The following is a 13,225-nucleotide window of genomic DNA, read 5'->3' as shown; positions in this document are numbered from 1 at the left end:
GCATAATTACCCTACGCATTCTCCTATTTTTCCCCCCCACTCGATCGAACGCTTGGGGTCATACCCTACCGGCGTCGTCCCTTGAACGCCCTAAGTGCTCAAAATTGTCAAACTTTGACGGGCCCTAACTCGGAATCCGTGGCACCTGCGAACGATCCATTTGAACCTACGGTGCCACGTAAGAGGTCCCTACAAAAGCCTTTCTCAGTTTTTCAAGTTGCCCTACGGTTTTATTAGGGCAGCAATTTTTTGGTTGGCAAAAAAATCGTCAGTCTCACTCAATGGAATGTTGTCGCATGGTCGATTTCTCGTTCTGCTCATCGTGATGACGAACCGTCGGCTCCAACATGTCCAGTTAGGCATTATTACCCTATGCATGCTCTTCTTTGCCCCCCCCACTCAATCCGACGCTCAAGGTCATACCCTACGCATGTGACATCCATGAAGGGATAAGAAGGGATATTTTGTAAACAATCAGAAACCTTTAATGATAATCAAGTTGAAGCCTTGAGATTTATGCAATATGGTTCAAGTCCAAAACTGTACCCTGAAGCCACACACTCTTCCCTCTCCCAGCATACACTAATGAGTCACAAGTTAACATAGAATCTAGAAGGATTTGACGAGAGCATTTTGATTTTACTTATCTCTTGTGTATTATAATAAAGACCAATTTGCCAATGTGACATCTTCATATGAGAGAAAAGCTTCATTTTATCTCAATACAGTTGTACCTATTTCATTATTAGAAAAAATAAATATACAAAGATCTATTATTAGTATCCTCTAGATTATGGATTTGAATTGATGTTCTCAATTAGTTATTATCTGTTCAGCTTTTCTTCATAAGGCACAACCATCTGGTGGTTATCATATGAGGACAACCATCCATGACTTTCAAAGTAATTGATATTTATTCCTACACCTCACACTCACAAGATTAATAATAAAATGACATTTATGATTCATCAAATGCTGACAAAGTCTAATCAAAGTTCAACTTCAAGATGTATACAACATATCATATTCAACTTCAAGATGCATACAACTTACCATATTCAAGCTCATGCCAACCACCACTTGGATATTGTTATATGTCAATTAAAGTACAATATATGTAATAAAACCATATAGTCTTACAAAAAAGCCATCATAGACCATCTATGTCGATTAAAGTACAATTCATTCGTAACAGGGGCACACTCACAATCTGAACTTGCAAAGCCCTGTGGGAAGCATCAAATTAGAAATTTACTAATCTGACTAATACTACTGTCAAAAGCATCAAAGATGCTACTGCTAGAGAACACCATGCTCCATTGTGGAGAGAATATTAGGTGCATCTGATGTCAGCATCTGAAAATGAAACAATGTTATTCAATTGCCAAAATCTAACTGAATTTATTTTATAAACCATTAATAAATAAAAATAGACAAGGTTACCTGAGTGAAAGTTTGATGACCACTTTGACTAGTAGGTGTTGATGTTGAAGGCCCAACATTAACCTATTTACCTGACTATCAATGTCAAATATTTGATTCAATAGATCATCTGTCGTGACAATTTGATCCACTGCAGATGTGTCCTGGCCACATGCATTTGAATCATCTTCATGATAATAAATACAACAAGACCCACAATTTAATCTCATTAATGCACAAAGGAATATGTACCATCACCAAGAGAGGGTCTCGTCAACGACGAATGATCTAGCATGAACCTGTATTTTTAAGAATTGTTAGTCTACACATAAAATGCATGGATGAACATAACAGATTTATGATAATCACTTCAACTGAAATGCATGATAATAAATGAAAAGGTGGGATTATATACCATAAAAATACGTCCCTTCGAATTATATCAACAGAACCCACTATGTTGACGCAAAAATCGTAATGTGATATTGTTGTATATCATCAAAAAATACCTTCATGAGCATAAAGGTTATGCGATAATTATATCATAAAAAATTATCAAATAGTGTTCTCTAATAACAAAAATTGTAAAGCTCATCAAATGCATGATAATAAGTCGTGTTGCAAAAATACGTCCCTTCCAATTATATCGAGTGTACTTGCTATGTGCATGCAAAAACCGTGTTGCCAAAAAAAAACGTTCATCAATAGACCTGCATTTTGAGCACATCCTTAATATACACGTAACAAACTTGAACGTTAAGGTTTAATGATCATTGTTTGAAATGAAATGCATGATAAAAAAATAAGGCACCATTAAAAACCTTCTACTCAAGTGTGCCTGAAGGGTCATCTCTTTGTTTAAGAGTATCCAGTATTGCTTCATGATCAGCAGTAGTCACTGTCCATAGCTCTTTGGTCTTCGGTTTTGCTTGATGCTTCAACAACTTGACATTTGTAGCTATAATAAGGTGTGAATACATTATAATGGTTTTGTGTCTCTCATAGTCTTCAAATGTAGGTATGCCATTCTTTCTAATCATGTATGTTCGCAACCAAGTTCCCACAACAACAACTGAACCTATAGGATATGTGAACCCATCATCATTTGTCACTGGTTGTGTTAGCTTTCATTTTCCCTGTACACATCGTGCCAACCAATATTATGATCTCTCTTCAGTCCCTTGCGGTGCAACAACTGCAAAAACATGTCTTGGCTGTACAAGATCTGATAGACGATCATACTCAAGTGAACTTTCCATGTCATCATTTGACAAGGATATTGTTTGAGATAAAAGAGTTAGATAGTGGGGAACCCACGTATCAACCCACTCACTTGACTCGCACTAATCCCAATCACACCGAAGACAACTCTGACAAAAACAAGCCAACGCTCGCGTCCAAATGGTCCATGTACTTGCATCTAAGCTGAGAAATGAATGCATCTTTGAAGAATCTTTAATTGTTTGACAATCCAATCTATCTCCCACTGTTTCCTCCTCAACCAACCAAAAGAATCTGCTCACTACTGAATCAAGAGTACCTCCATGTGACAATGTTGAACTACACCAATCAACAATAGAACAAGCATCAGAGAAATTTGCACTTGAAATCCTCAATTGCTCCTTAACTAGAGCTCTCTTCAAACATGCACCTACTCCATCATGCTCTCCCTTCCCATGCCCCGTCTCAAAAAAACACCAAATATGAGGTATACGCCTCTCCACATGCATTCTACTCAACCAATAAAACATACGTGCATTCTTGAATTGACTCGTACAGTTATCTGACCATATTATATGTCGGACAATTGCAATATCTTTCTCATGCAAGAACTCAAAAAAATTCTCGAAAGAATGTTGCACATACTCGGAGGAGTGTGATCTATCATCACTCATATAAAAATGATACTCCCTGATTATCTTCCTGTCCTCTTATGTACTATCAGGAGCATGTCTATATGTAATGTGAACAAAAATAGCAATCTGGATTGAATTGTAGTACTGAGACTGTACCTCATTCTGTGGTTGCAATGTATAGTTCTCTGCAAAATCAACCACCGATACAATAGTGCCAATCGGGAAAGAGTTCTTACACATCTTGAACTGTTGATCCAACCACTGAGACCTATGGGTATGCCTTGCATACTTTTAGAAAAGATTTTCCTTAAAATCCAAAATAAAATCAGCAATACTCACTTCTCTTGAGACTAATTCACATCTAGAACCTTCACCTCCACTCTTCAAAGTATATTTCACTGTCTCGTATCTTTTTTTCTCAACATAATTATTTCCAAACTTGTGTTCACTGCTCTCATGAAAACATGAAACAAACTTTGACAACCCACTGCATTCTGAGCACTTCTCATTCAAACAATCATTTCTATAGAAATAGCAGCCATCATCTCTAGGGCATAAAAATAGATCTTGCAAGTCTCTTGATGATCTTGGAAATAGAATTGCACCACACTCCTGCAACATCTCATTAGTATGCATCGTAGACCGAATATGACATAAAAGTTCATGGTACATTGAAAACTCCACATGGTACTTGCAACAACAGGTATTGTGAATCTTAAGAGGAACACAATAAAATGGTTTCAAAGATTCAAAGGCCCTTTGTGATATTTGCAAAGTTGGATGTAATTCACAAAAAAAATTGTACAACATTGTTTGGCTTGATTCCAAAAAATGTTTGGGATGCGGTGTGCGGTCTCGGTTGCTGACTCTTAATTTCAAAACATCCTTTACATTGGGTGACACTCTAGAATTAGAGTGCCAAAATTGTTGAATCTCTTCCTTCACATTGTCAGTCAACTTTCTATCAACACGTGGAAGCCTCCCACCAAATGCCCATGTATCTTGTTGAAGTGGATCGTCAAGTCTTTGTCTTCGTGCAAGTGCTCTATCCAAATTTTTACGGTTTATGTTAAAATCAACACAAGTTTGTCTCATTTGACGAGCCTTCCTCAATTGATGGCTTACTAAGGAGGTTGTAATCACTCTTCGAGCGGCTCTCTTATCTCTTTCTTTGGTATTCTTTCCAATAGAATTGAGAGCATCAAATAGATTTTTTGCAATAATAGAATTTCTCTCTGTCTTCTTGTTCATACAAATCTTCAATTTGTTTAGCAATGGTCTCATCTTTATCATCTTTAGCAATTGAACAAAGAGTTGGCATTGCTCGGTCAATGTCTTATTGCTAAAATTTTGGTTGAAAAGTTCTGTAGCCCATAACCGAACGATTCTTGTTGACCTCTTGCCTTCAAGATTCGCAATAATGTTCTCATCGATTTCAAATAACCATTTTGGGGTTCTTGAAGGTCTTGGATTTGGAATTTGTCTTTCATCCATGAGAGGGTCTTCATTTCTAAAGTAATTAGGTGTTACATATGGTTCACTTGGTGAGGCAATTCCACCTTCAATGTTAAAGTTTTCCACATTTTCACCTCCTATGTCAAAATTTTCCACATGTTGAGCATTTTCATTATCACTTTCAACATTTTCAAATTTTTCAATATTTTCACTTTCAAAATCTACATTTTCATTTTCAATAACTTGTAGCACATTTTCAATTTCAATTTCCTCTTCAGTTGAAGTAACATTAGCAATATTTAGCATACCTTGTCTTCTCCTCCTATGACATTCTCTATCTCTTTCTCTATACACTTCAACTTGGTCATTTGAAAGTTTTCTTTTGCATTTAGACTTCCGACGACTACTACTCCCCATTTCCCTCCACACATATGCTCCTTCGTGATTGACAATGTAAGTTTTCACTTTAAGAATCTCCCAAAAGCACTAATTTGTCTCTAGTTGTCTGCAACCCCGTGATCGTCGACAGAAAACATAGGACCCAGACTGTCGGCCGTTGGAATCTACAGAATGGCCCACAAACCCTTTTTTTCTTGGTTTTTAGTACTAAAATTGGATATCCGATAAAATCCGATATCCAATTTTATAGGATATCCGATTTTAGTACAAAAATATGTGGTCCCCAAAAAAAAATACCGTTGCCGCCATTTATGAACTAAACTACCACATGGCAAAAATCCAATATCCGATTAAATCGGATATCGGATTTTATTGGTCATATTTTAGAGAGAGAGAGAGAGAGAGGAGGAGGAGAGGGAGAGAGAGAGAGAGAGATAGAGAGGAGGAGAGATGTTGGGGACACCATATGACCCCTATGGATACCATATGACCCCTAATGACACCATCGGACCCCTTAAGACACCAAATCATGTCGTTAGGGGTCATATTGTGTCCTATGACCCCGTAAGACACAATATGACCCCTAATGTTATGATTTGGTGTCTTAAGGGGTCCTATGGTGTCGTTAGGGGTCATATGGTGTCCATAGGGGTCATATGGTGTCTTGGGACACCATAGGACCCCTTAAGACACAATATGACCCCTAACGACACAATATAACCCAAAGCAACCCAATATGGTGTCATTAGGGGTCATATGGTGTCCTAAGAGGTCATAAGGGTTCATGGGACACCATATGACCCCTATGGACACCATATGACCCCTAACGACACCATAGGACCCCTTAAGACACCAAATCATGTTGTTAGGAGTCATATTGTGTCCTACGACCCCGTAAGACACAATATGACCCCTAATGACATGATTTGGTGTCTTAAGGGGTCCTATGGTGTCGTTAGGGGTCATATGGTGTCCATAGGGGTCATATGGTGTCTTGGGACACCATAGGACCCCTTAAGACACAATATGACCCCTAACAACACAATATGACCCAAAGCAACCCAATATGGTGTCATTAGGGGTCATATGGTGCCCTAAGAGGTCATAAGGGTTCATGGGACACCATATGACCCCTATGGACACCATAGGACCCCTAACGACACCATAGGACCCCTTAAGACACCAAATCATTTCGTTAGGGGTCATATTGTGTCCTACGACCCCGTAAGACACAATATGATCCCTAACGATATGATTTGGTGTCTTAAGGGGTCCTATGGTGTCTTTAGGGGTCATATGGTGTCTTGTGACACCATAAGACCCCTTAAGACACCAAATCATGTCGTTAGGGGTCATATTATGTCCTACGACCCCATAAGACACAATATGACCCCTAATGACATGATTTGGTGTCTTAAGGGGTCCTATGGTGTCGTTAGGGGTCATATTGTGTCCATAGGGGTCATATGGTGTCTTGGGACACCATAGGACCCCTTAGGACACAATATGACCCCTAACGACATGATTTGGTGTCTTAAGGGGTCCGACGGTGTCGTTAGGGGTCATATGGTGTCCCATGAACCCTTATGACCTCTTAGGACACCATATGACCCCTAATGACACCATATTGGGTCGCTTTGGGTCATATTGTGTCCTAAGGTGTCATATTGTGTCTTAAGGGGTCCTATGGTGTCCCATGACACCATATGACCCCTATGGACACCATATGACCCCTAACGACACCATAGGACCCCTAAGACACCAAACCATGTCGTTAGGGGTCATATTGTGTCTTATAGGGTCGTAGGACACAATATGACCCCTAACGACACAATTTGGTGTCTTAAGGGGTCTTATGGTGTCACAAGACACCATATGATCCCTAACGACACCATAGGACCCCTTAAGACACCAAATCATAACATTAGGGGTCATATTGTGTCTTACGGGGTCGTAGGACACAATATGACCCCTAACGACATGATTTGGTGTCTTAAGGGGTCTGATGGTGTCGTTAGGGGTCATATGGTGTCCCATGAACCCTTATGACCTCTTAGGATACCATATGACCCCTAATGACACTATATTGGGTCGCTTTGGGTCATATTATGTCCTAAGGGGTCATATTGTGTCCTAAGGGGTCCTATGGTGTCCCAAGACACCATGGACACCATATGACCCCTACGGACACCATATGACCCCTAACGACACCATAGGACCCCTTAAGACACCAAATCATGTTGTTAGGGGTCATAGACCACCATATGACCCCTTAGGACATAATATGACCCAAAGCGACCCAATATGGTGTCATTAGGGGTCATATGGTGTCCTGAGAGGTCATAAGGGTTCATGGGACACCATATCACATAACTATCATTAAGGGTCATAGTTATGGGTCGTAAGACACAATATGACCCCTAACGACATGATTTGGTGTCTTAAGGGGTCTTATGGTGTCCCAAGACACCATATGACCCCTAACGACACCATAGGTCTCCTTAAGACACCAAATTGTGTCGTTAGGGGTCATATGGTCTCTCTCTCTCTCTCTCTCTCTCTCTCTCTCTCTCTCTCTCTCTCTCTCTCTCTCTCTCTCTCTCTCTCTCTCTCTCCCTCTTTAAAATATGACTAATAAAATTCGATATCCGATTTCTGCCATGTGGCAGTTTACTTCATAAATGGCGGCAAAGGGAAATTCTTTGGGGACTGCAAATTTTTGTACTCAAATTTTCAAATTTCAAATTTCGGCTCAGGAATGCTTTGGTATTAGGCTTGGAAGTTACAAGCCTGGAAAGTCAATTGAAAAAATGTGTTTTTCAGTATTCCTTGGTTTTCCAGACTTTACACTGGTGGCTGACGACTTTTTTTGTAGCCAAAATTGATAAAACGAAAAGGGTTTTTTAAGGACGTTCCCAGCTTTCCAACAATATAAGGCTTGTCTTATTTCGACTTTAGTAAATAATTATTATTTATTTTCTAACTGAATTCTGACAATAGTCCTGATTGGTATACTAATTAAAAAACACTCATAACTTTCAAACAGTATAACATTTTTTGAAACCGAAACATGCGTCACATTCTATGCTTCGTCTACTATAGGGAAAAATTTTAAAAAATTAAATTTTATAAGGTTTTGACCAAGTTAAGGTGGTCAGACGTAGGAGTTTCTGAATTTCTAAAAAGCTGTAGTAAAAAAATCATAAATAATTATTTAATTCATAAAAAATTTAAAAAAAAATATGTGTCACATCCCGACATGAGTCTAATACTTATATTATAAATATTATAAAAAAATATTAAGATTTGATTGTGATTAGGATGGTCAGACATACGTCTACTTCTTATTTTTTTCCTGAAATTTTAGTACCACTGCATTGAAATTTGAAATTTTCATCAAATAGGATTTTTTTTTTCCAAAAAACAACTAGTAGCTTAGAAACTACATTCAATTTTCTATATATTCTCTTCTTACATATTTTAAAAATAATGTTCACAACATATTTAAATTTTCAAGTCAAGTTGCATAACTCTGATTTTTCTGAAATTTCATTGCCACTTAAGGGCCTGTTTTGGCACACCATGATCCTGCACATACCCTGCACAGTGTCTACAATGTTCATAGCGGACTGGTAGTCAAAGACTGGCAACGTCGGAGCCTACAGGGATGCAGGTAGATCCCAGAGAGTTTTCGCGGCAGTTGATGACCATCAAGCCGAGCACTAGGGCACAGTGATGGGGACTACGGGTGTGTTGGGTGGTATTTCTATTTCAGTCTTATTTGAATCGGGTGCTTCTGATTCTTTTGTATCTTCCTCCATTGTGGAGCGGTGTGGGCTTGCATATACTAGATAGGTAGATAGATGGCAAGTAGAATTGGCTACTAGTTTTCGTGTCGTTGTTATCGTACTTTGAAGGAACTCCTTGTTAGTGCTCCAATTTTGGCAGTTCTTGATCCATCCAGAGATTTTATGGTTTGCACAGATGCCTCTTTAGAAGGCATAAGAGCAGTGCTTATGTAGGATGGACGTGTGGTAACCTATGAGTCTTGCAAACTCAAGGACCACCAATTGAACTATCCAGTACATGATTTAGAGTTGGTTGTTGTACTTCATTCTTTGGTCAAGTGGAGACATTATATGTTAGGGCGTCGGTTTGAGCTGCACAGTGATCATCGTAGTTTGCAGTACGTTTTCACGCAGCCAAACTTGAATGCTCAACAGCAAAGATGGATGGAATTCCTCTACAAATATGACTTTGAGGTTCATTATATTCAAGGGAAAGAGAATGTAGTGGCAGATGCTTTGAGTCATAGGCGACATGAGGTTGTGGCTTTTTCCCTTGGGGTGGATTTGAGAGAGAGAATCCTTGGGGTTCTTCCTCAGGACACCTGGTATCAGGAGGTTAGAGTTGTGACTAAGATGGGAAGGCCATTAGAGGGTAGATATTCTGGATATAACCTTGAGGCAGATGGTCTTCTTTGACATATTAGGTAGATCTGTGTACCTCCTTTGGATGGACTTCATATTTTGATCATGACTGAGGCCCATCGTGCACCTTATTTGGCACATCTTGGTGTCAAAAAGATGCATGCAGATCTTAGACAGATATCATTGGGCTAGTATGAAACATGACATTGCTGATTTGGTGTCGAACACTAATACATTTGGGGTCAAATTCCGAGGGAGGTTTCTAATGGACAAGGAGCATTGTGTGAAAATTTGATTTTTTTTTTTTAAAATGCCCGTGTTTGTCAGAATTCCGACGACCTCGAGCATTATATTAAAAAGAAAAAACACAACGCATTTTCATTGTGTAAAGCAAACCGAAGCCGCTGCCCCCCCCCCCCCCGCCAGAGCGATCTCTGCACTACAAGCAAGGTAAGGTTTTTGGCGGCATTTAGAAGGACCTTTTCAAGATTTGATTTGATCAACCATTTAAAATTGCTTTGCAATCCTTAACATGATCGGCCATATTAGGTTCCTTTGAAATTTTTCACTTGGGCAGATTTTGAATGTTTCTTTTGTGCAAGCAATTCGGTGTTTCCTCGTTCTTTTGTGTAAACAAATCTGTATTTTGATCTTCATTGTTTGATGAGTTAACTATTATGAACTTGTTTAAGACAATCGGACCTCCTTGTTTTTTCTTCCTTCACTAATATTGGCATTGATGACAAATGCATATCCTCCCTCATCTACTTATCTATTTCTATATCTATATATCTAGATATAACCAGGCAGCTTCTTCTTACTCCTAGTTAACTGGGGGGCACCTAGGAACAACTACACTCACAGTCGGCTTCCAAACCACAGTCAGATACATGGATTTGCAGTCGGCTTTCGAACCACAGGCAGAGCAGAGCTTGTTCCCTTGGTGTTTGCAATTTCAATTGAATCTGGATTTTGACTTTGTGGTATTCCTCAATTCAATCGATCATTTCCCTTTCATTGGTATCACAAGGTCTTGATGCTTTTTCTTATTCATTTGTATAAACAAATCTGCCCCTCATCATTCATTCGCATTGCATCAAGTCAGTCTTAGGTTCTCCATTTGTATTACCTCATCCTTATGTGAACAAAACCTTCACTCCCAAATCGATGATTAAAGTTCCATTTGCATAAGGTGATTTGGAAGATCAAGTTTTACTTGTCTTCACTTGTACAAACAAATGAACTTGATCAGATTTTGATCACTCATTTGTTTTGCTCTGATCTTTAATCGAGGATACTTTATTTTTGGATACTTGAACAAATTGTCCAACCTTGCAACCTCAATGATTGGGAACATAATTCTAACATAAAACAACAAAAAGATGCAAAAAAATAATCCACACAACGGAGCCTCAAGACGTAAGGATTATCTTGGGAAAACCCTCAAAGGGAAAAAAAAAAATCCTCAAGATTCACCTATCTATTAAGGTTTTATCTATCCCCTTGAACACATGTGTACTTATGTCCGTACAAAGTCTGGAACCTACATCCAGTATCCTCGATGAATTTGATCCATTAGTCTACCCATAATCTAGCTTGATATAATTTGCATTAGATTTGCCTTTCCACCAACATACCTTTTTAATTATTTTATAGTCCACATATCCCACAAGGGTGTAGATCCAACACATTTGTCTCTTATGTCCCTTTCTTGGAAATATGACTTACAATAAGGACTAGGACATTTTAATTAATTTGGAGTAGAAAGTAAAACATTTGAGTTAAGAAAACAAATATTCATATTGGAAATATTATTCAAAGAACAAGTACTTTGTATCTATATCAGAAATATATACCGAGAGGACAATTAATGAAGGTGTTAAATTCAGATAGATTGGCATGATTATGCTTTTTTCCATTTGTCTTATATTTTATTTAATTTTGTAAGTCTTTAATTTCCACTAAAAAAATACTTTAGAGGTTGTAGGTATAGCTTGTGAAAGATACATTTTAACATTTTTTGTTGAATGATTGTGTAGCGTCCTAAAATTGCGACACTTGCAATTTCGACTGCATTTGGGTCTTCACGATGGCGGCGCAACGTTGAACCTGAATGGATACCCCGAAACCTGCTTGCGACATCAAAAACTGCATCTTTGTGCACCTTGGCCTGATCCTCCTTGCACCCTGTTGTCCCGGGAGGTGGGACCATGGCGCCCAGCTCCCTGGTCCTTGGCCCTATTTTGGGCCCGGTCTCTTGTTGGGCATCAGGTCTTCAAGTTTGCAATTTGGAAAATAATGCTCCTAGGTCGGCCTAAGGTCGAAAAAATTAGTCTCCTAACCCTAATTGACAAGTATATAAACTACATTCCCCCTCCCAGAAAAGAGGAGGGAAAGATATATGTGTGCAAGAGGCAGAAGAGATAGGCAAACATTCAAACATTCAAACATTCAAGCATTCAAGCATTCCTTCAAGCAATTGAGCATTCTAGGTCTCCATTCAAGGCTAGGTGTTGCATTCAAGACAAGGATTCAACCATTGAAGAGGAGATCACCTACAACATACAACATACAACATCATTACACCTTCGCATGTAAGAATACAAACATTCTTACAACAAGGTATCAGTACTTGATTACATTACAAACATTTACATTTACAGCATTCTCATTTCTTGGTTAATTCTAAAACCGAGGTTTGACCTGAAGGCAAACCCCTAATCCCTAACCCCCCAATCATCCTCTCTTTTCTATGTGTAGGTTGCAAGTATGTGGCTGTAATTGAAGATCTGGAATCCTTGTGCAGAGACGAACAGATCCCCCTTCGTTTCGCGGATTTTTCGGAGGACCGTGTGCACTCCGGGCGCCATCGTCCCGTCAACTTTTGCTCAAACTTGCAGGACAGCGTCGTCTTGACATTTTACTGCTAATTTCAGGTCCGTAGCTTCATCCCGTGTCCCTATCTCCGTCTACAAGCGAATCTTTCTTACTTTTATATACACTGCTAGTTCAATCCTTCTATCTACATTCTTTACAAAAGAGGGTATCCTTGTTGTCTCAACCTTTGAAACTCATTTAGAATTCAATCTTGCATTGTGTGGGATTGGATCTTGTGAGTTTCAACCCCTCTTTTGAATGTAAAGTCTCTCCTAAGTGAAAACCGTCAACCCTAGTGACCTCCTTTCTCTCTCCTTGGAGTGGGGGGGAACACCTAGGGTTCGATTTTCCGCTTTACATTTTGGTGAACCCGACGTGAACATTCTAATTCTGATTATTCATGGTTAGATCTGAAAAAAAAAATTTGCTTCCTTAATTACATTTCCATGTTTGATCTTTTGCAAATTTTAGAGGTTAATGGCATAAAAACCCTAAATTTTCTTTTTAGTAATTGAGCTTGTGAAATGTTTAATTGTTAATGCTTGTTTCAGATCTACCCTTCTATTGCAAATTGTCAATTCATATTTGTGCTTTAATTTTGAAAATTAAGTGGTTAAGTGTCAAAACCCTAATTTTTTAAAACCCTCTTGATTCAACCTTTGACCGATGATTTCACTGATCAAAACACCTCCAAATCAGCTGTAACTTTGGATTCCGCAACAAAATCATAATATCTCTCATCCCTAAAAATTTTGAAAAAAGTTGCGAGGACCATGTGCACCCCGA

The sequence above is a fragment of the Cryptomeria japonica genome, chromosome 3 (assembly GCF_030272615.1).
Source record: "Cryptomeria japonica chromosome 3, Sugi_1.0, whole genome shotgun sequence".
NCBI classification, from domain to species: Eukaryota; Viridiplantae; Streptophyta; class Pinopsida; order Cupressales; family Cupressaceae; genus Cryptomeria; species Cryptomeria japonica.
Note: the sequence above shows the minus strand (reverse complement) of the source record.